General features: G+C 39.5%; 1 protein-coding gene across 8 annotated transcripts in view; it reads left to right on the forward strand.

Annotated features, from left to right (window-relative positions):
* The window catches only part of LOC129780319 (calcium/calmodulin-dependent protein kinase kinase 1), a 289,361-nt gene that overhangs the window by 165,519 nt on the left and 100,615 nt on the right, over positions 1–23,227 (forward strand). The window lies entirely within an intron of this gene.

Genomic DNA, 23,227 nt, shown 5'->3' on the forward strand with positions numbered 1-23,227 from the left:
GGTTGAGGATTAGCTTCCACAGGACATCAAGACATACGCACAACAGCACTATGTCTCGCCAGTTGTCACATTCGGTTGTCAGGTCCCCTTCCTTTGGGACCTTGAGAAGGATGCCTGCCCGCTCGCTAAAGCTCGGTCGGACCTAACTTTTTTTGATTCTTCATTATAGAGACTTTCAGCCGTAGGCTGCTTCATCTCTTATTCGGACCTAGTTAAAGAATCGTATCATATGTTTCAAACTAACCGGGCAATAAGTGGAACACAGGTTTGTGTGCGAGAGACCGCTGCTTTCGACGGCGGGTCGGCGGTCGGCTTGGGCCGCCTCGATTCCTTATCCTCGTTAAATGGGGATTTCGTCCCCATTATATTACCTCAGAATAAATTCCGAAAAATGAAAACGAAAAAAAATTGCGAAAAGAGAATATTTGCGAAGTAAGTAAGCTGTCGCTAGTGTATAAGTATTGCATCTCCTCTGAGGAAACATTCTTTGTGTGGACACCGACTGGACAACATCGTTGCTGGACGAGCTGGACGGCGAGGGATCGAGTGCCTATCTCAAGGCAAGAGGGCGGAGGTGGTAGCGCTGGAGTAGAGTAATAGAGTAGAGTAGAGTTTTCAAAGGGCCTTTCTCAAGGCTAGAGACGAATGAACTGCAAAAGTTTAAAGTCTCTATAATACAAGACCTTCCATCCTTCCCTGAGGAAAATTCTCAGAATCTTTCTGTGCCCGAAACAACGAAGGTCGCTTATTCTGCTCGTTTTGTGTTTTATGTTTCGCCTCGAGCTGTGAACGCTAGCGAATTTATCACCTGAAGTGTATTTCGATGTTTCATTTTTATCGCTGCAACTGTGTGCATCAGTTAGACGCGTGTTTGATGCTTGTTGGATGGCGATGCACGGAAGATGCCTCTCGTTAAATACTCAGGCCAATTAGTGTATTGATCTCGCAAAGGCAAGAAAGAATCGTTGCTTCTCGAAATTATTCTACAAAACCACGCAAGCCATTTAACATTTTCATGGTACCCGGAACTTTTTACTAAAGAGTGATTTATGAAATTTCGGTGTATTCGCAAATAATATCCGAAATGATAAACCAAAAAATTTAAAAAAAAATTGCGTAGTCCTACGTCCTTAGCGGTCGTGTCTCGGATACAGCCCCTCGATTTTTTCATTTAATCTGCAATGGTACCAAATGGTGTCAAATTATTTCCGCTAATGATAGTTCTTATACCTCGAGGTAATTGAGAAAAAACTGGGTATATTTTTTATGAAAAAAAATTACTTCAAACATTCTTCGATATTTAATAATAAGGCTTCAGAGAAAAAAATGTTTTACTTATCATTCATTTAGTAAGAGATAATTATTTTCTTTCGGCGTAGGACTACGTCTTTCATTTGTATACTGCAGTGTAAGTTCAAAGTTTCGAATACATTTCGAGCGTTACGGTGGAGTAACAAGATTTTGATCGTTAATACCTCCTAAACAACTGAACGAAATGGTATGATAAACACTCAATTCGAAAGATAAATTGTCTACGTGTTATATGCTTATTACTTATTGAAAAACTTGTTTCAAAAGCTTCAAAATTACTTTCAAAACAGGATATTCATGAAGTGCAATTAGCAGAAAAGCTTCTGAAGATTATTCTTCCCCACCAGTAAAATATATTCATATTCTATATTCTCTGAATAGTAGTAAAGTTCTGGTGTTTGTGTGGCACAAGAGTGTTATATATTGCAACAAACTACAGTTCTAACGTGAGATTACGTACTTATTGGGTGCATAAAATGATGGACGGAAAATCTTTCGTATCGTGAAAATCATTTAATTTTCCAGCGATTATTGCTCAGTCGCTGGAGGCCTAAACTCAGGGAGTTCATTCGCCACTAGTTTGTCTTCCAAATTTCCATAGTTAGCCACATCTTCTCTTGCTCCATTAACCAACAAGATGCATATGTGAGGGAGCTCAGAAGGGTCGAAGAAAACGCTCCGTCAGCAGACGAGAATATAGTGATCGCAAACACATTGGTGAACCGAGTTCATAAAAGATCTCCCCTAAGGCCTAATGGGAATCCATCGGAAGAAAGCGACCAAAAAAACACCAGCATCGAACAGACTTGAGGGATTGAATACACCCGCCACACATACATACACGCGCAACTCTTTTCGTTTGGTGGTCATCGAGTCAGCATTGATTGCCGACGGGCGTTGGAGCGTCGAGGAGAAGAAATCGAAAAGATGTCATTGCTATTAACAAATAATCTTCCAGTTCTTAGAATTGTGTTGAAACAGAAGAGTTTATTTTGTTTTCTATTTAAAATATAATTCTGCGAGCAAATAAATTTTGTTTGAGAATTAGTGACAAGCAGTGTATTATGTATTATATATAGAGCAAACATAAGAAAGCGGAGAACAAATTTTGCACAATTTTTTTTTTTGCTTTGCTAGCCGTGTCTTGCATCACCCGCATATTAATCATGACTGAGATAAAATTTCAAGCAGGTACCAATATTTATAAATTTTTGTGATTGAAATAATTTGTTGTTGTTGTCTTGAATTATGAATACTTAACCCTTTCGTTACGAGCGTCGTCTATAGACGACATTCGCGACGAGCTGTGTGTACGAGCGTCGTCTTTAGACAACATGAAATTGTGCATAATTTTCGGCGCAGTGCTCCGTACAGGGGTAGCACTTTGGCGGAGCACACTGCCGTAAAGAAAGGGTTAAAACTTCTTCAGTTCATTCGACTCTAACAATAGTTCGCTTGCAAGGCACATAACTCGTAGACATTTTATCTTTCGAATGAAGTGATAATCATGTTGCTTTGTTCAATCGACAAAGAGGTATTGAGGCTCAAAACCATTATTCATTATTCATTCATCCATTCATTGAGAATTGATTCAGATTCAACTTCAAACTAATGATCACTAAACTAACGATAGTCCTACGTCAACCTTGCGGTTATAGCACTGATATAACTTACTTTCTGTTTTTTATACAGTCATTCCATGCCCAACCGATATAATGTTTCTCAGATTTCCATGAAAAGTTGTAGTTTTGTTCTTTATTGCAAAATATTACACCCATATGTTTTATTTTATTTTTTCGTTAGGGTGACCATTTTAGGGTGGTCCGAAAAATATTTTTTTTCAACTTTTTCCCAAAAATGACTTTTTCCAAAAATTCATAACTTTAGAATCACTGAACCGATTTAGATGATCGACATATCAAATTGAAGCCAATGAGCTAGCTAATATTGAACTTGCAAAAAAATGGATTTTGTTTTCGCAATTATTGATTGTATTTTTTTTTTGTTTTCAACGCACTATATTTTTTATATTTTTCCTTGAAAGCTGAGGATTTTTTACATGACATATCTCGATATCAGAGATGCTATTTTTTTCGTTTTTGAGATATGATTTTTCAAAGTCAACCGGAGAAACACAACTGTAATGCTTTAAGCAGAACATCGCTTTAATTTGTCCTCAGGTGTTGTCACCGGAAAAACTTAAACGAGAATCCAGTTTTGAAACATATGTTTTAAGATGTTCATACATAAGCCAACCATTTCAGCTAATGTATAGCCCATTGAATGAGGGTGTCATTACTTTTAACATCAGACAAGCACTCGAGAATATGAGGATTATGTCCAGCTTTCCTATCTCCATTGCTCGAATATGTTAGCCCAGGCATAGGAGCTGCCAATAGGTAAGGTTAGCGAGTGAGTAAACCCGAAAATGCAAATACCTACTCGGTTGTCTGTCGATTTCACAAAACATGGTGCGGTCCTTGTGCCCACTCGGACGGAACGTTGATTGCATAGAGGCGATGTTTATCGGTTGCCCACTGCACGAAAAACTGACAAAAAATGAAAAAAAAACACTGACTGGCAGAAATGGCTACTGGTATTCCGCCGTTGCCGGTAGCGAAACAAGCTGCCATATTTGATAAATGTCCGTGTTCACAAACCGACTCAACTGCTTTGTGGGTGCTTCTCCGGAAAAAAGTAGTAGTTTTTCAATAAAACCGCTGAAATTGCAGGTCTACTGTGCATACTACTTCCTGAGCCCTGCGATGCGTCGCGTGGAAGTGTGAACAGTCGTTTGACAATTACTGCAAATTAATTGCATTTTAATATCAAACGCCCGCTTGGTGCGCCGCAGATGACGGGAAATTGCGACCTTGCAACACGATGCCATGCCAGGTACTCCACGCTTCAAACGAAAAGGTTTTACACGATAATACGTTTTTAATTGAATAACCGTCCCAGACGACACTTCATTTCGTGGCAATCTCAAGGGACGACAGCATGAACCGTCGTAAAAAGTTAACTCCTCAACGAAACCGTGAACGCGGTGGGACGTTTGCTAGAATGCATGAAATTGCATAAGGAATGAAATTTCGACCTTGTGCAAGGTTTCGCAGGTATGCTAGTGCAACGAAAATGAGTTAAACTATAGAACAATTTAATTATTAATAATTACTTGAAGCATCCAATTGAGAAACCATTGAGAAAAGGTTCTATCCGATGAATGATAATGTACACTCACTCATCAAGATCTCAAACAGAAAGAAGCGATTTTTAGCACATAAGGGCCAAGTGTGTAAAATCTACTTTTTCGTTGCTATGGGACGGCTTGCGAGTTCCACCACAAAGTCGAAAAGTATGCAATGTATGTATGTATGTATGTACAGGGTGGGCCATTTAAAGTGGAAGCATCTGGCAACCCCATAACTTTTGACAGAGATGTCAGATTAACAAATGTCATACCGCGTTGGAAGCGTCATTTCAGTACAGTTTTAACTATGGAACAATACACACCTAAACAACGCGCTGAAATTGTTCAGCTGTACATTCAAAATAACTTCTCAATTGTGGCTTTTGGCAAAAAACCATAATGTCTGATGAGGCGCATTTCAACTTGAATGGAGGAGTGAATAAACAAAATTGTCGATTTTATGCTACTGAAAACCCTCAATTCATCGAAACGCAACCTCTTTACGACCAAAAAGTTACTGTGTGGTGTGGCATTTATGCCGATAAAGTCATCGGCCCGTACTTCTTTGAAAACGAAAATGGAACAACGGTAACCGTGAATGGGGAGCGTTATCGGACAATGATAACCGATTTTTTATTGCCATTTGTTCGTGAAAATAAATTGGACAATTACTGGTTCCAACAGGACGGCGCTACATGCCATACAGCGGCTGCCACGACCAAATTATTGCGCGAAATGTTCCCCGGAAGATTAATATCGAAAAACGGCGATTATGACTGGCCACCAATGTCCTGGAAAAAAAGGTAATGAAGATGGTCGAGTTTCGAGCGACACAGCATGCTCTGCTATAACTATTTCGCAAATAGTGACGTCAGTCGTTGTGTTTATCTTTGATTGCCCACCGCATCCATGTAAAAATGCTATTTTCAGGAAGTAATTTATCAATTAAAAACGTACATTTTTGTAGAGCTCCCGCTGAATATGAGGCTAATGTGATATCGTGGAATGAATATTTGTGAAATCACGTCGAAAAAGACGGATAAAAGTGATATTTCCATGTGCGATTTTCACTCCCCCACGTTCATAGAAACAAACGAAGTTTCATGATTTTACCGTTATGAAGTTGATGTTTCGAAGGCTTTCAGTGTCGGTTTGTATGTTGTGAGATAATAATCGCCAATTAATCAAAATTTCACCGAAAATGTTACTGCTTTCGAGAACTAAGCCTACGACTGCTCTCTGGACCTTTTTACCACATGAATAATCGAAATAAGCCCCGATATAATTGTCATCTGTTAAAAAACAACCAGTTGAATGATTTCATGAGAATTTTGCCTCAAATTATCATGCAACCGTGAGTACTTTCAACATTGTTTTGTTTCTTCCATATACATTCCATATTGAATCCAAATAATTACGACACGATATTTTACTTGCCGATACAGATACACTTCGCCTACTGCTCCACCTCTATATGTACCTCATTGACTGGCCACCGAGATCACCTGATTTGACGCCTCCTGACTTTTTTTTATGGGGATATTTAAAATCCAAGGTATACACTGGTAAACCAAGGACCCTGGCTGCGCTGAAAGAAAAATATCCGACAAGAAATTGCTGCCATATCGGCCGAAACATTGGGCAAAGTGATGGAAAATGCCGAAAAAAGGGCACATTTTGCGCTCAAGGCCAGAGGCGGTCATTTACGAGATATCATAATCAAAAAGTAGTTACAACAAATCTCCTTGGACCAAAATAAATGAATTTCAAAAAAAAAAATTTTAAATTCCACTTCTTTACTTTGCTATTGCAAAACCAAATCCTTCCACTTTAAATGGCCAACCCTGTATGTATGTTTGCATTTTCGAAGTAAATTTGTAATGAGCCACACAATCTCCTTGGTTCTCTTCTCACTGATTATTCCAGAGAAAATTTTGGGATAGTATCGCTTTAGGTGAAAAAACAACCAAAATGCATTTTCTCATCAGCAACGGATGTGGGTGGTTACGTCAGCTATGCAAACATGGTCCTAGAGGCTACTCAATTATTCGATGATTCAGCTGTACTTTCATAAAACAACAACTTTGTAAATCAATAAGCAGCATTGATCTCATTCACAAAACCCAAATCCATCTCGATCAAGCTAGCGGAACATATCCGTTCCCACGCAAGACCGACACAGAAAGTGCAATGTCAGCGCGGACTCGAACGATCTCGCGCCATCAATCAACATGCTCCATGTCAATAGAGCACCGAGATAGCAACGTTCGAAGTTGGCATAAACCATAAACAAAAATCCATGCGCGAGGGCAAGAGTCAGGTTCACGTTCATGTGCTGAAACTCCCGCGGTTTTCCATTTGTGCGTTCGGACTTTTTTGCTTACTGGCTTCGACAGAATCAATCAACATCACAATCGCTAAATTGAATCACAACGGTTCCAATCGATTGTTGGTGCATTCGCATTCGACCAATCGTATTAAAGGGTGTGTCACATCAAATTGCATCACGGAAAAAACGCTGTAGAAATTTAATTTTTAGGAATTATATCTTCAGCTTTCGCTTATAATCAGATAAGAGTGTATAGATCACGTTGGCCATGCTTCACTGTCAATTTTTCGTAAATTTGGAAAAATGTCGTCGAACGAAAAAGAGCGTCGTGAATTAATCCTGTGCACTCATTTCGAGAATCCGGAGTTGTCACATCGGGACATCGGTAAGATGCTGGGAATCGTCCAATCCACGGTCAGCAGAGTACTAAAACGATACTTCGAGAACCTAACCATCGACCGGAAGGTGAAGAACGGCAAAAATGGATGCTCCGTCAGTGAAAAAGATCACAAGCGCGTAGTTAAGCAGCTTAGACGTGATCCGAGATGTTCGGTCCGGGATGTCGCCAATAAGCTGAATTTGTCAAGTTCATTCGTCCAGCGGACCAAGCAGCGGGAGGGCCTGCGTACATACAAGGTTCAGAAGGCTCCTAACCGCGACGAAAGGCAAAACATGGTGGGGAAGACGCGAGCCCGGAAGCTGTACACCGAAATGCTGACGAAGCCGCATTGCCTGGTAATGGACGACGAAACCTACGTCAAAGCGGACTTTCGTCAGCTGCCGGGCCTGTCGTTCTTCTCCGCAGAGGACAAATTCATCATTCCGGAGGAGATTCGCAAGCAGAAACTATCCAAGTTTGCCAAAAAGTACATGGTGTGGCAAGCGATCTGCTCTTGCTGAAAGCGGAGCGCCCCCTTCGTGATGACCGGCACGGTAAACGGGCAGGTTTACCTTAAGGAGTGCCTACAGAAGCGCTTACTACCACTATTGAAGCAGCACGAGGGCCCGACCATCTTCTGGCCGGATCTCGCTTCGTGCCACTATTCAAAGGACGTGTTGGAGTGGTACGAAGCCAACGGGGTCACCTTGGTGCCAAAGGAAATGAACCCGCCCAACGCGCCGGAGCTTCGCCCAATAGAGAAATATTGGGCGATTATGAAGCAGGCCCTCCGGAAGAACCCAAAAGTTGTCAAATCGGAGGCGGACTTCAAGAAAAAATGGATTTCTGTTAAAAAAAAACTACAACCTAACGTTGTACAGAACCTTATGGACGGGGTAAAGAGGAAGGTGCGAGCATACGGGCTTGGGCTCGAAGTATGAATTAAAAGAAAATGCCAAAAGTTGTTTAATGGGTTTTATTTTACTGTCTAAAATTTTTTAAAAGGATCGGTCTACTCGGCGAATTTCTACAGCGTTTTTTCCGTGATGCAATTTGATGTGACACACCCTTCATAATGTGGGTATAAATAGTTGATTCTGTATAATTACTATATAATACAGCGTTACGGCAGGTGTTCCTCGACAATTCTTTTCGTCAGCTATACTCTCCAACGCATGAAGTTTTATTATGGGAATGACTTGAGCTAGTAACTAAGACCCGTTGGCGACAAATTTGGTACATCTATTGAAATTCTCATCAACGAGTAAAATATTTACCGCGTTTAAATATATACACGGGGCCATATCTGCAGAGTACGGTGCTTGTTCAATTATCCAAACATTCGTTACATTTTTGATAAAAAAATCGTTTCTGAATGAATGATCGGTGAGCTGGTACATTATCGTGGTGTAAAATCCAAGGGATATCCTTTTACATGTCTGGCCGGTTGTGACGAATTTTCTCTCTTAACCCTTTATAAGGCCGTGGCAACTATATTGCTACCCAGAAATTTTTTTTTCGCTGAACTTGGAATATTATTTCAATATTTTGCTTAACCAAAGACTTCTAAAGGTATCTGGGGATATTTTTTAGGGCTGCTAAAACTATACGATATTAATTTAGGAGTCATTTTTATGCAGAAAACCCGCGATTCTAGAGCACCGGCAGAAAATGCTGTTTAAGGAGGGACCTCTCTCTGGAAAAATAATGCTGGTAGCTGGATGTGTAGGGGAACCGCGGGTAAGACGGACGGTGGGGGTATGATGGACAGGCGGTTGATTTTTATAGTTACATTATGAATTTCAAAATTGCTTTTGATGGGAACCCCTTCTACATGCTATTCTAGAATATTTAAACCATCCTATGACAATGAATACTGATCAAAAGTGGAATAGGGAAACAAAAACCGAAAATCAAATATAATTGTGGATGTGGATGTGGGTGTAATTTTTGCGGCTTCGATATTAAGTATTTTGAGTGGATTCACTGCTAAATTTAATTCGCTCGTGGTTATATTTCGGTTTGTGAGTTGACAGAGAAGCGATATTAGGTATGTACGGAAAAGTAAATTCATTCGTGAGTGGTAAATTTAATTTATTGGAATAATTGCACTGGTGGGGTTGAAATGGGTAGTCACATCCATAAGCACATCCAATGTATGATGGGAAGCGAATAGAAGAATATTGAACTCTTTTTTATATTGCTTTTCCTTTTTGTTTTGTTTGCTTTGTTTCAGTTACTGGACGCACAAACATTGAGAGAGAGAGAGAGCGGATTTTTTTCTCTCGCGAGCGATAAACTTCTACGCTTCGTATATTATTGACCTGTCCATATTCCCCCCACTACATGTCCATTATACCCGCATCGATAAAAATGTTCTACTTTTCGGCTTGTTTTAATTTCAGTAAAACACATTTTTATAAAACACTTGCTGACCCGGCAAACTTCGTCCCGCCAATAATTTGTTTTTTGTTATCAATATCTTCAAATATTCACGTTTTCTTACCATGAGCGATCGCAGAACTGTTCTGATTGATCTTCTATTCGTCTCCGTTGAATTTACTGTTTACTACAAAATTCCTAGTATTTCTAACAAAACTCATCATTATAATATCAGATTATTTTCAGACACAATTCTCGTTCAAGATTTTTCAACCACTTGTAAATAACATGTTTCTCCGTTACATGGAATAAATGTTTTATACAGATAATATGATAGACTGAAGACAGCCCTAAATCGAACAATTCCTTCCCCGAGTTCTGCTCTTATCAACACATCTGGCGATCCCTTTTTTGTATAGATAGAAGAAGATATAGCTGTGCGTTTCATCACATCAAAATTATGCAGAAATCTGTGTTTCATTTGTATTACAGCGCACCCTTAGAGAGCGGGAGGAGTGTCTAGCCACCACAGAAATATTTATTGCATCCTAAAACCTCCACATGCCAAATTTGGTTTCGTCTGCTTCATTAATTCTCGAGTAATTCAGAAATTTGTGTTTCGTTTGTATGGCAGCCCCCCCTTAGAGAGGGGGTGGAGAGTCTAACCATCATAGAAACATTTATTGCACCCTAAAACCTCAATATGCCCAATTTGGTTTTAATTGCTTGATTAATTTTCGAGTAATGCGAAATTTGTGTATCATTTGTATGGCAGAGGGGGGTGGAGAGTCTAACTACCATAGAAATATTTATTGCACCCTAAAACCTCATTATGTCTAATCTGGTTCCATTTTCTCGAATAATTCTCGAGTAATATAGAAATTTGTGTTTCATTTGTATCGAAAAATTAACAAAATGGCGGCCATTGTTGTTAAAAATGCGTAATTTTTCATGAAAAATTGCTGTTTAGAAGCTCATAAAAAATCGAAAAAAATAGATATCAATAAAACGACTATGTAACTAGATGTAGCTACTATGAGTATGTATTTAGATAATTCAGATAATTCAAAATTAACCCCCCCCCCCCATTCCAAGCGGTAATCGAAGAAAAGTACGAAAGTTCGTTAAAACTGTATCGGAACATTTGTTTCAATAAATTGTCTACATATTTATATAAATACATTTTGTGTACCATTAACCAATTCCGAGATAGTGGAGACGATCTGGCGTAGTGGTAACATTTAATTTTATTTACCAAGACAACGGGCTCTACATAGGTGCCCTTATGCTTTCTGATGATGAATATTAAACACTACAATTGGAAACTACGACTAAAACTACTGATATTCCCCCCTATTCTACAAGGGGAATGACGTGAGATGGCTCAAGTCACGGTGTTCCCGAAGGCGAATGGGGTGACTATAGTTTGTCACTAGGTGAGATTTGGAGTAGTGTTCTCATATGTTATCAACTCTAGTATCGAATAGGAGCTAAAAAGTAATGTGGCTTCCAAAATAAAGCGAGAAACTTTACCATCTAAACCCATTCGCCGCGCGGAACAGAGGGGATTATTGCTACTTCAGACTAATTAACAGTAGGTATAACATTTATTGAGAACAACAAAATACAGTTTTTCGAGGGACGAACGAGAAATATGAAAGTCAAAACAAGAACTACAACGGTTAAACACGCGGCACATGCTAGTAACAGGTTCGTTATATCCGTAATTCGTTCTTGTTGATGGGAGGTATATAAAGTTCTGAGAGCGTAAATGATGGCGATTGACGTTGTAATTGATCAACCGAAGCAGCTCTGGACAATCGATGTTCGATGTCATCAAGTCAGAAGTACGTAGGGCCTTGGCAACATTTCTCCGCGAGGCTAATGATTCCAGTCCTATCAGTTTGCGATCATCGGTGCATAGGGAGGTTTATTGGATCATTCCACGGCAATTTGCGTAAAGCCGGATTTAGACGTTGTGAGTTACAGGGTAGCGAGTAAACGTCAATCGATCCGAAGAATTACGAACGAACCCATGCCACGAAATTTGACATTTGAATTACATGTATGGGGCTACCCGCCGCCGAGCTACTTCAAAGTTTTTTTTTTGTTTTCAATCGAGCGAGTAGCTTTACAGGCATTGTGTACAATAGCTACATTTATTACGGGATAATCTCTGACAGGTGATAGGCTGGGTACGTTGTTAATAGCTGCAGATACTTGATCGCTACTAAGATTTTCGTTGACAAAGACTCCGCTAAATTGTTCTCGGAAAAACTCGCAGATACCTTCTATGGTGGCAGCCACATCATTATAGCGCATCATCGTAGTAGGCAAACCGACGTCTTTTCTCTGGCTGTCAACATATTTCCAGAAACCTCTTGGGTTGACACGTAAGTTCATTTGAGTACGATTTTGGTAAGCGACATACAAAACATTGTTTAATCGTTTGTAATTTTTGTTCGAAACTGAATACCACTTTCTCCAATAGTCACAGCAATATTGAGAAAAAAAATTCAGGTTGGATCTTTTGATTGACTTTAGTTGTTTTAAATTACGATTTGTCCACGGTGGAAACGGTGTTTTACTAGTCATCCTTTTGGGAACGAATCGCTCAATTGCGTAAGGCAAAACATTTGACATGGATGATGCAGCATTGTTTATGTCATTATCGTTCAAAATTTCATTCTAATCTATGCTTAGAAAGAAACGGTTCATTGACGAAAAGAAGCGTTTGCGATAGTTGTAATAAATTAACTCCGTAGTGTGATCGAAAAAAGCCGGCGGATTACTCCCGTACCTCTCACGCTCTAGGCCACGAGTTCAATTCTCACTCCCGACATTCTATCAAAAATTAAAGTTAAAGTGACGAACCAGCCAAAAGTGTTGAAAGTCACTATAATACAGAAAAAAAATCCCGGGATACAACTGGAATGAGTCAAGCTTGATTTCCTCAGAATATGCTTGACAGCTAACCGGTATTCCCCAATTGGCCCGGATCAGTTCCAGAGTATTGTCTTAGTTCATCTCCTTGAAAACATCAGTAACGCTATTATCGATGTGCCACTGTTTAGTGGAATTTAGGTAGCAGCAGGTTGTCTAGTCCGGCCCAAGATGGTGGAGTTAACAGGTGGCTCGTAATTTACACTATATAGAAAAGACGTATGAGGAATGGCAAGACGAAAAGTTTGGATTTGTTTATGTTATTACTTACGTTGGTATGGTTACACTTGATTTCGTCCAAGGTATTTGAAGCAGTATAATAAATAAACAGTTGTCGTTGAAAATAGTAACCTAGTAACCTTTATGCATATGCTTCCGCCAGCTGGCTCGGCTAATGTGATTCAGGGAGTGCTTTGATCGTGGAACCTCCACTGGCGCATAATTTGCAGCTTTGTTTTTTGTGCTGGTTCATAACGACAATCAACCGTGCCGGCGAAACTGTAGTCAATGTTTAGTGTTGTTTGGATACCATCTATGTAAATAAGTTCAAACTTACGGGATACGTCCGAACGGCAATTCTGACATTACGCTTTACCTTCCACTTCACTTTCCTTGGTCCGGCCCAAGTAGGCAATCCACGTTGTTCTGCTCCAGAAAACGCACTTCTGCTCCGTTGACACTTCTCCTGGTAAATTTATTGGCTCATGACTCCAGAAGTAACAAAAGTTTTGCTTTTCAGTCCACAACAAGCCCACGACGAGAATTTTTTTTGTGGAATTTGGACTTCTTCTTGATTTTACCTTCATTCCGGTCAATCGAGGAATACAATTCCTGCCGAGAAAATGGAATAGTTACGCGCTTGCTCCGGCTAAACCATGATGTAAACCAATAAACTTATCCTAGCAACCAATGCCTACTATGAGTCTATACACTCTTAGCTTGATTCAGTAAAATTTTGAGAAAAATCACTCAAAAAATAACTTGATGGCAACGTTTTTAATTTATTCGAGTTCAATATTTACAGGGAGAAAAAAATGGACTGCTTTTTCCTCAACCCTCACAATCAATAAAACAAAAATAATTAAATTGTTATGAAATTTCGTTATCTTCCGGAGTGACTGTGAGTTATTTACGTTTCACCTGTACATGACTCTAGATGGAACCGTGAATGACTTCCTAACTAAGTGTTAATGCCAAACACAAACAAATCGAACGTAAGCTGTTGGATGCGAATCGTGCCGTAGCCGGCAAGGAAAACACTGCTAGAACGAATCGGTCGGTAAACGGTTTTTTTTCCAACTATTGGGTGGAGTACTGGAGTACAGCAACTGTTCGTTAGCTTATTTATTTTACCAATGGAATGTAATTTGTTGTGTTTTGCGAAGCCTTAAATCAGCGTAAATCTTGCTTTTATTTTAGTTTCGTGAGAAAAATTGGGTGGCCGTCAGTTGATTGAATCGCAATGTATTCAATTATATGTTTTCATGAGTTTTTCATGTGTTCCACACTGAAAATTGGGAAAGAATTTTTTTCTTCATCGAAAAAAACCGGACAATCTCAACTTGCTTACATGGTATTCTCTTGTGCAATGCTAAATTTGGTCATTTCTAGTGAATACTTGATATGTTGAAAAAGGAAATAAACTCAGTCAGCTATTAGCGGACCTAAATGATACCTTTATCAATTGGGTATTACTATAGATTCAATTATAATAATATTTAAATGCAAATTAATGCCCCATACTTATCCCATTCCATATTCTATTATCGTTCATGCAATAACAAAAACGTCACTGACCCGTTACACGGAAAGCGTCATCCCGAAGACCTATTCGATTCGATTAGAAGCTATCGAGCAAGAAAAAAAAGAATAGCTTCATTCTACCACAAAAGGGCTTTCCATAAATTTGCAAAAGTCATAACATCATCCCTTTCGGGTCCCTACTTTAGAATGGTTCAATGGTTGAAAATGGCTGCCGAAGGCCGAATGCTTTGCGATGTTGTGCGAGTCCACTGCGGAAAAATCAGGTTAATTTCCAATTCATAACATTTTTTTATGCTTCTCCGCCGCGGTCGATGACGAAATGGCAATCATTCTCCGAAGCTAGGAAGGTTTTTCGTCTCCCCCGACGGGTTTCCCGCTTGGTGACATTTGACATTGAAGAGGGTTGAGAGTTTACAACCGTATGGAAAGCAGCACAGGGCGGTAGGAGTTGAAAACGGTGATTGAGTATATGGAAATTTCAGCCCGACTTTATAAGTTGCCATTCCCAGTATCGTAAATTTGAATGTTCAGGTGAACGAACGAACGCTTTGTGTAAATAAGGGGCGGCAGCTTTGAATCATCGAAGGACAAAGATGATGTGTACGTTAAGTGCTTGTAAACGTTGGGCACAATCACATTCACAAGTAATGTATGAGCTTCCTTTCCACCGAAACAAGGTTATTTGAATTTTAATTTGATTGAATGAGCAGAAAACAAATTTTGTTCGTTGATTAAATGTTGATAGAAGTTAAAACTGATTACTAAACAATCACGTTTTCTATCATCATAAACACCGATGGAGGGTTCATGCAATTTTCTCTATTTCATTAGTTAGTCTATCTGAATATCTGAATTGAATGTTTCTCAAATTTCGTAGCAGTATCAGAGCGCATTGAGTTGAAAATAAATTGTCCAGTTTTATCTCGCATTCGATATAAGATAATTCACTGCATTCAATTTAGCAAAATACTTATATTTTGCGAAGCTTGCAAGTTTTCCACGAGAGGAAGTATGAAAAAAACTATCCACCTCGAACGACTTCATTATTTTCCCATCATAACAATTGTTGTGAAATTGCCATTGCCCACTCTCGTAGCGGAGCTTCCGTCGTGCACACTGACACACTCCATGTGACCAAAGAAGACAAGAATGTAATATCCTGGTCGGGATCATTGTTTTTTTTTTATCTCGAACCACGAGTATCCCTTATTCGCAGAAACAAGCAACTTTGGTGCCACGATATACTGCGAACGTATATATTCCGGTTCAAAATTGAACTGTACAACGATACTGTTCTGTTATTGCCTGATATTGAGAAGATGTCATAATCTTCGTCTTGCGAAGTCGAGCCGTGTATCAAGGTCTGCGAGTTATCATACTATCATTTCGTTTATCTTTATAGCGCCGGAAATACTCAATATCTGGGAAACGCTTTCTTAGAGTTATTATGATATATATCCTTGCTTGTAATTTTTTTACCTACAGTGTGTCCCAGATTAAGTGTCCTGATATTTCATGTACGATTTACATCAACAGGGTAATTTTCACATGAAAATATGTTTTTTTGGTTTGCTGTGCATCGTTCTAACAATTTATCACAAGATCGACTACGCGACACACGGAAAGTGTTTTCTGACGGATGTAAAACGGATAACGTGAAGTGCGTGAAATATTTGATGCGTGCTTATTTGCAAAGTGTCTTTTATTTTGCTCTTATATCCGTGAGCAGGAAATATAGGTGTTGTAGATGGTGGAGTTGACGAGCGTAGTGTGCGTGATAGCTGAGTTTCCATAACTTCTTTTCATATCGTGACGTTAAAATTTGTGATTATATTAAACTGGCTACCAAATCCGTGTAAAAATGCTATCTTCAGTAAGGTTTCAATGAATCAATTGAAAACAGATTTTAATAGTTCCCGCTGAATATGACTATAATGTGGCAATGGAAAATTGATATTTGCGGAATCATACCGGAAAAGACTTTCCGAGTGGAAACATCATCTATTAGGATCGAAACAATTGTCATCTGGCACAGATGAATATTTGTTTTTTATTCAGGACTGTACTAATCAGAAAAATGTCCGTGGTTATGTCAAAGATCTGATATTCCGAAAGAAGAATGCTCTCAGAGCGTGTTGGTTTGGAAGGCATGTCGTGAAAAGGTAAACTTTTTGCTCCTTTATATAGAACCTAACGCTAAAGTCAACACAGGATATTACATCGAGGTTTTGAAGAATCATTTTCTTCCTCATGTTTCTCATGAGGAAAGTCGAAGGTCTGTCACATTCCTTTAAACAGAACCAGTCCAAGCAAATTTTGGTCAATATATTTGGGAGCAAAGCCCTCAGAATATGGTGCGTGCCAGCCGTGACAGATTCACAATTTTTGGTGTATTGTTATCAATGAAAAAATGATTAGATTTGATCTGGATTAATATGATATATTTCTTAATATGAATCTTTGATTTAATGTAATCACATTTAACCCGTGACACCTATTCGGGTTCATGCTATAATTTTCTTCGTTTTATTTAATGACCCTCAGAGTAAAAACATAAAGTAATATTACCTGCTTAAGGGGGTAGTACACTATGAACATCATAGAAAGTATGTGATTTTCGCGATTTTTTCCAACGAGAAAATAAATTACTATGATTAATTTGATATCACAGCTTTATTAGGTATATATTATTTAACAAACAAAAAATATATTGGTGTCAATTGGACTGTCCACTGAATAGCCGCAACCGGTTTGTTGAACAACCCTTACAACCAAAAGCTTGTAAACTAGTGGGAATTCTACAAGTTTTTCTATTGGACTGATTTCAACCAATGATTTTTTTACGTAACCTTGGATAAAGGGTGTGTCACATCAAATTGCATCACGGAAAAAACGCTGTAGAAATTTAATTTTTAGGAATTATATCTTCAGCTTTCGCTTATAATCAGATAAGAGTGTATAGATCACGTTGGCCATGCTTCACTGTCAATGAAAAAGAGCGTCGTGAATTAATCCTGCGCACTCATTTCTAGAATCCGGAGTTGTCACATCGGGACATCGGTAAGATGCTGGGAATCGTCCAATCCACGGTCAGCAGAGTACTAAAACGATACTTCGAGAACCTAACCATCGACCGGAAGGTGAAGAACGGCAAAAATGGATACTCCGTCAGTGAAAAAGATCACAAGCGCGTAGTTAAGCAGTTTAGACATGATCCGAGAAGTTCGGTCCGGGATGTCGCCAATAAGCTGAATTTGTCAAGTTCATTCGTCCAGCGGACCAAGCAGCGGGAGGGCCTGCGTACATACAAGGTTCAGAAGGCTCCTAACCGCGACGAAAGGCAAAACATGGTGGAGAAGACGCGAGCCCGGAAGCTGTACACCGAAATGCTGACGAAGCCGCATTGCCTGGTAATGGACGACGAAATCTACGTCAAAGCGGACTTTCGTCAGCTGCCGGGCCTGTTGTTCTTCTCCGCAGAGGACAAATTCAGCGTTCCGGAGGAGATTCGCAAGCAGAAACTATCCAAGTTTGCCAAAAAGTACATGGTGTGGCAAGCGATCTGCTCTTGCGGAAAGCGGAGCGCCTCCTTCGTTTACCGGCACGGTAAACGGGCAGGTTTACCTTAAGGAGTGCCTTCAGAAGCGCTTACTACCACTATTGAAGCAGCACGAGGGCCCGACCATCTTCTGGCTGGATCTCGCTTCGTGCCACTATTCAAAGGACGTGTTGGAGTGGTACGAAGCCAACGGGGTCACCTTCGTGCCAAAGGAAATGAACCCGCCCAACGCGCCGGAACTTCGCCCAATAGAGAAATATTGGGCGATTATGAAGCAGGCCCTCCGGAAGAACCCAAAAGTTGTCAAATCGGAGGCGGACTTCAAGAGAAAATGGATTTCTGTTAAAAAAAAACTACAACCTGACGTTGTACAGAACCTTATGGACGGGGTAAAGAGGAAGGTGCGAGCAGACGGGCTTGGGCTCGAAGTATGAATAAAAAGAAAATGCCAAAAGTTGTTTAATAGATTTTATTTTACTGTCTAAAATTTTCAAAAGGATCGGTCTACTGGGCGAATTTATACAGCGTTTTTTCCGTGATGCAATTTGATGTGACACACCCTTTATATTTCCTGTCATCGTACGTAGGATTTTTACAAAATATTTATTTTTGACAAAATGGCGACATTTTTTGTAAAAAAAATGCTTTTTGACTCAAAAATCAAGACAAGACAAACCTGGGATAAAAACTACAGTAAAATAGACATCGCAAAGAACATTTTAGGTTAATTTTTTTTCAGGTATACTACTCGCTGAATATGTTATTTGTGCTATTTTTTTTAAAAGGCTTGCTAATTGGCTTTATCTTGATATGTCTATCATCTAAATCGGTTCAGTAGTTCAAAACCTATATATTTTCGGAAAAAAGTCATTTTTGGAAAATAGGAAAAAAATTGATTTTTCGAACCACCCTAAAATAGAATTGGGCACCCTAATAAAAGAAGGGTCTAATATTTTGAGACAGGGAACAAATCTGCCACTTTGCACGAACATCTGAGAACCACTATATCGGTTTGGCATGGAATGGCTGTGTATTTTCATTGGTAAACCCTTCCAATTTATCGAAGTTTGACGTATCATTATGACGATATAAACTCACCAAAATGGAGATATGATTTTTTGAAAATACTTCTTGAAATCGGTCAATCCTAAGACAAAACGTTATAAAGGGTATTTCAATAGGGACACTACAAAAGTAGACCGATAGGAACAGCAAACGACGTCATATTTTTTCCCGCTCTCTTGACATTTCTCTTCAATAAGGTTTGCCATTTCACAATGGAAAGATATACGATCCAATAACGAGTCGAGATTATTTAAATTTACTACCGAAATTCGGAGTCAATGGCCTCAACTTTAAGAGCGCTACGTCCATGTTATGGTCGTCATAATCGTCCTGCCAGATCAACAACTGAGCTTCTAGTGGAAAAATTTGAATCCACAGGCAAAGTACAAAATGTTCCCGTGCCAGTGAGATAAATAAGTGCGCGTAGTGTCGAGGATATTGCTGCCGCTAGCGCATCAATTGAGGGAGACCCAAATCAGTCTCTCACACGTCGTTCTCAAGCGTTGGGCATCTCTGTGACGTCGTTGTGGCGATTTTTGCGAAAAAATCTTGGCCTACATCCTTGCAAGATCAAATTGACGCAAGAACTGAAGCCGCTTGACCACCAGAAACGTCGTATGTTCGCGAATTGGGCTGAGCAACAAGTTGAAAATCTGGATCCGGATTTTCATGGAAAAATCATCTTTAGCGATGAGGCTCATTTCTGTCTGGATGGCTTCGTCGATAACAAAATATGCGTTATTGGTCAGGCAGAAATCCACACATACTCCATAAGTCACTATTGTGTCCCGAAAAAATTACGGTTTGGTGCGGCTTATGGTCCGGCGTCGTCATAGGGGCCGTACTTCTTCCGTGATGATCAAGGCACGTTACTGTCAATGGAAATCGCTACCGTTCAATGATAACCGAATATTTTTGGCCCGAATTGGTCAATTTGGACTTGGACAGTATGTGGTTTCAACAGGATGGCGCCACAAGTCACACAGTGAATTCAACAATCGATTTATTGAAAACCAAGTTTGGTGATCGTGTTATTTCACGAAATGGCCAAGTCACTTTTTGAAATCGGTTAATCCTAGGAAAGAACAGTTTATAGTAAACGTTTTTCTTGTTGGTTAGCATATAGATTTTATTTTTTAAGTTTTTTTTCTTTGATGGTTACGATTTCACAGAGAATTAAAATTCATAACTGTTAAACATTTCATATCTTCATTTTAGTGAGTTTACCACGGCACCACTGTACATCCAGCTTTGTTAAAATTGAATGATTTTCCGATAAAAAATACAAAAAAAAACTGAGATTGGGTGTTTTGAAGTGAAAGAGTTTTTAATATTAAATTAAATTTTTTAGTATTATTTTTTAACAGTGCATTTAAATAGTTATTTTTCTTATATAGTTTATCAATTTTCCAAGAACTTTGTCAAACATCATACTTTTTTTTATCCCATTTATTTATTTAAGGCTCATTTGCATTTTAGATGTAACAGAGCCGAATTTTAATCGTGTACATGTCACATGGTTCTCATATATCTATAATTAGCACATTACACAGTTGTCATTCGCCAGTATTCCTTCTATACCATTACCTATGGTACATTCACACAGTAGCCATTTAGGCGTAAGAGTATTCTTTCTGTTCTTCCATTATCCAGTTGGAGCACCGGACAGCGGAGACAGTTGATTGATCATTGTTGAGTTATTTATAGAACAGCAGCCCGATGTGTCTTGCAGAGCAGAGCAGAGCAGTTGTATGGATGAATCGATCTTATTTCGACCGTGGATCGATCTCCATCCCTGATGATTGTTGCGTGGACGTAGCTATTCTGTAACAACACAAAGATGGTCAATGAGGGCCCTGAGTTTTGAACTCACGATCTATCGCTTACTAAGCGAACGCGCAACCAATGTGGCTACGGAGACCCCCAAACATCATACTTAAATCTAAAAAAAAAATATCCAGCAAATATATTTGGATTTTGAATTACAATTTATTGAAAGAATCAACGATCAATGATTTTACGTCCTTTTTGTGATTTAAATTGGTCATATGATAATAAAAAAATTATTTTGGGGATTTGGGTAGCTTCCATCATAAGTGCCTTATATAAAAAAAAAACGGAGAGGGTCGAGTCAAAAAGCGCCATACACGATGGTAAAAACCGACGAAGTATTCTTGCCCCATCTAAACTTGTAGGGGAATGTGGAGAAAGACGGACAGGGTGGGAAAGATGGACAGCTATGTAAAGGGTGTGTCACATCAAATTACATCACGGAAAAAACGCTGTAGAAATTTAATTTTTAGGAATTATATCTTCAGCTTCAGCTTATAATCAGATAAGAGTGTATAGATCACGTTGGCCATGCTTCACTGTCAATTTTTCGTAAATTTGGAAAAATGTCGTCGAACGAAAAAGAGCGTCGTGAATTAATCCTGCGCACTCATTTCGAGAATCCGGAGTTGTCACATCGGGACATCGGTAAGATGCTGGGAATCGTCCAATCCACGGTCAGCAGAGTACTAAAACGATACTTCGAGAACCTAACCATCGATCGGAAGGTGAAGAACGGCAAAAATGGATGCTCCGTCAGTGAAAAAGATCACAAGCACGTAGTTAAGCAGTTTAGGCGTGATCCGAGAAGTTCGGTCCGGAATGTCGCCAATAAGCTGAATTTGTCAAGTTCATTCGTCCAGCGGACCAAGCAGGAGGGCCGGAGGGAGGGCCTGCGTACATACAAGGTTCAGAAGGCTCCTAACCGCGACGAAAGGCAAAACATGGTGGGGAAGACGCGAGCCCGGAAGCTGTACACCGAAATGCTGACGAAGCCTACGTCAAAGCGGACTTTCGTCAGCTGCCGGGCCTGTTGTTCTTCTCCGCAGAGGACAAATTCAGCGTTCCGGAGGAGATTCGGAAGCAGAAACTATCCAAGTTTGCCAAAAAGTACATGGTGTGGCAAGCGATCTGCTCTTGCGGAAAGCGGAGCGCCCCCTTCGTGATGACCGGCACGGTAAACGGGCAGGTTTACCTTAAGGAGTGCCTTCAGAAGCGCTTACTACCACTATTGAAGCAGCACGAGGGCCCGACCATCTTCTGGCCGGATCTCGCTTCGTGCCACTATTCAAAGGACGTGTTGGAGTGGTACGAAGCCAACGGGGTCACCTTCGTGCCAAAGGAAATGAACCCACCCAACGCGCCGGAGCTTCGCCCAATAGAGAAATATTGGGCGATTATGAAGCAGGCCCTCCGGAAGAACCCAAAAGTTGTCAAATCGGAGGCGGACTTCAAGAGAAAATGGATTTCTGTTAAAAAAAAACTACAACCTGACGTTGTACAGAACCTTATGGACGGGGTAAAGAGGAAGGTGCGAGCAGACGGGCTTGGGCTCGAAGTATGAATAAAAAGAAAATGCCAAAAGTTGTTTAATAGTTTTTATTTTACTGTCTAAAATTTTCAAAAGGATCGGTCTGGGCGAATTTCTACAGCGTTTTTTTCCGTGATACAATTTGATGTGACACACCCTTTAGGATTGATAAATTACATTTCCATTTTAAATTTCAATGATATACAATATCATACATACAGTGTATAAATACCTTTGACACTCACTGAGTACACCTAGCTGGCCTTTTGTTAAAATTGTAAATGTAAGTAATCTACAAAGAGCAGCTCGATGTAAATTCGCCTGCAGAAAATAAGGTTCTCATTGTTATCGAATATTTTTGGGGTATTTTTCGTTATGTGTCTGTTTTACCATCACTTTTCTTCCAGTTTATCGAATTAGCAGTGAGTTTTCTCATTTTTACTCCAGAAATATTGGAAAAAAAAACACTAATCAAATCGAGTAAGACGGGCACTCCACCGAAGGGCAACATAAACATTTTGTTTTGAAAACAATTTGATTACCCCCTACTTCTTTTTTAACAGATGTCCACTAACTACGTTTGCAAGAGCAACCAGATATTATGGACGAATCAGCATAGCGGTTTTTCGAACGTAATCCGAATTTGTCATTCCAAAGGCCGGAAGCTATTTTAGACGTGATAAATTGAGAAAAATTACAAGCCCTTCTAGGGGATTTTAGTCAAGCCATTTTGTTCGATCATTTTTTAAGGCTTATTTGAAAACCTCCAAAACTTATCGAGTAAATAAACTTGAATTTCTAGTTAGTGTCCATCTTTTCCGTCAAATGTCCGTCTTTTACGACTCATTCTTATTTTTTCAAAAATGCCGGACACATTCATTTTGCAAAATTTCTGCCTCAAAAACAAGTTTTTTTTATAAAAAGAGGTTTAGACTATCCATTTT

The sequence above is a fragment of the Toxorhynchites rutilus genome, chromosome 3, assembly GCF_029784135.1.
Source record: "Toxorhynchites rutilus septentrionalis strain SRP chromosome 3, ASM2978413v1, whole genome shotgun sequence".
In the NCBI taxonomy this organism is placed as follows: domain Eukaryota; kingdom Metazoa; phylum Arthropoda; class Insecta; order Diptera; family Culicidae; genus Toxorhynchites; species Toxorhynchites rutilus.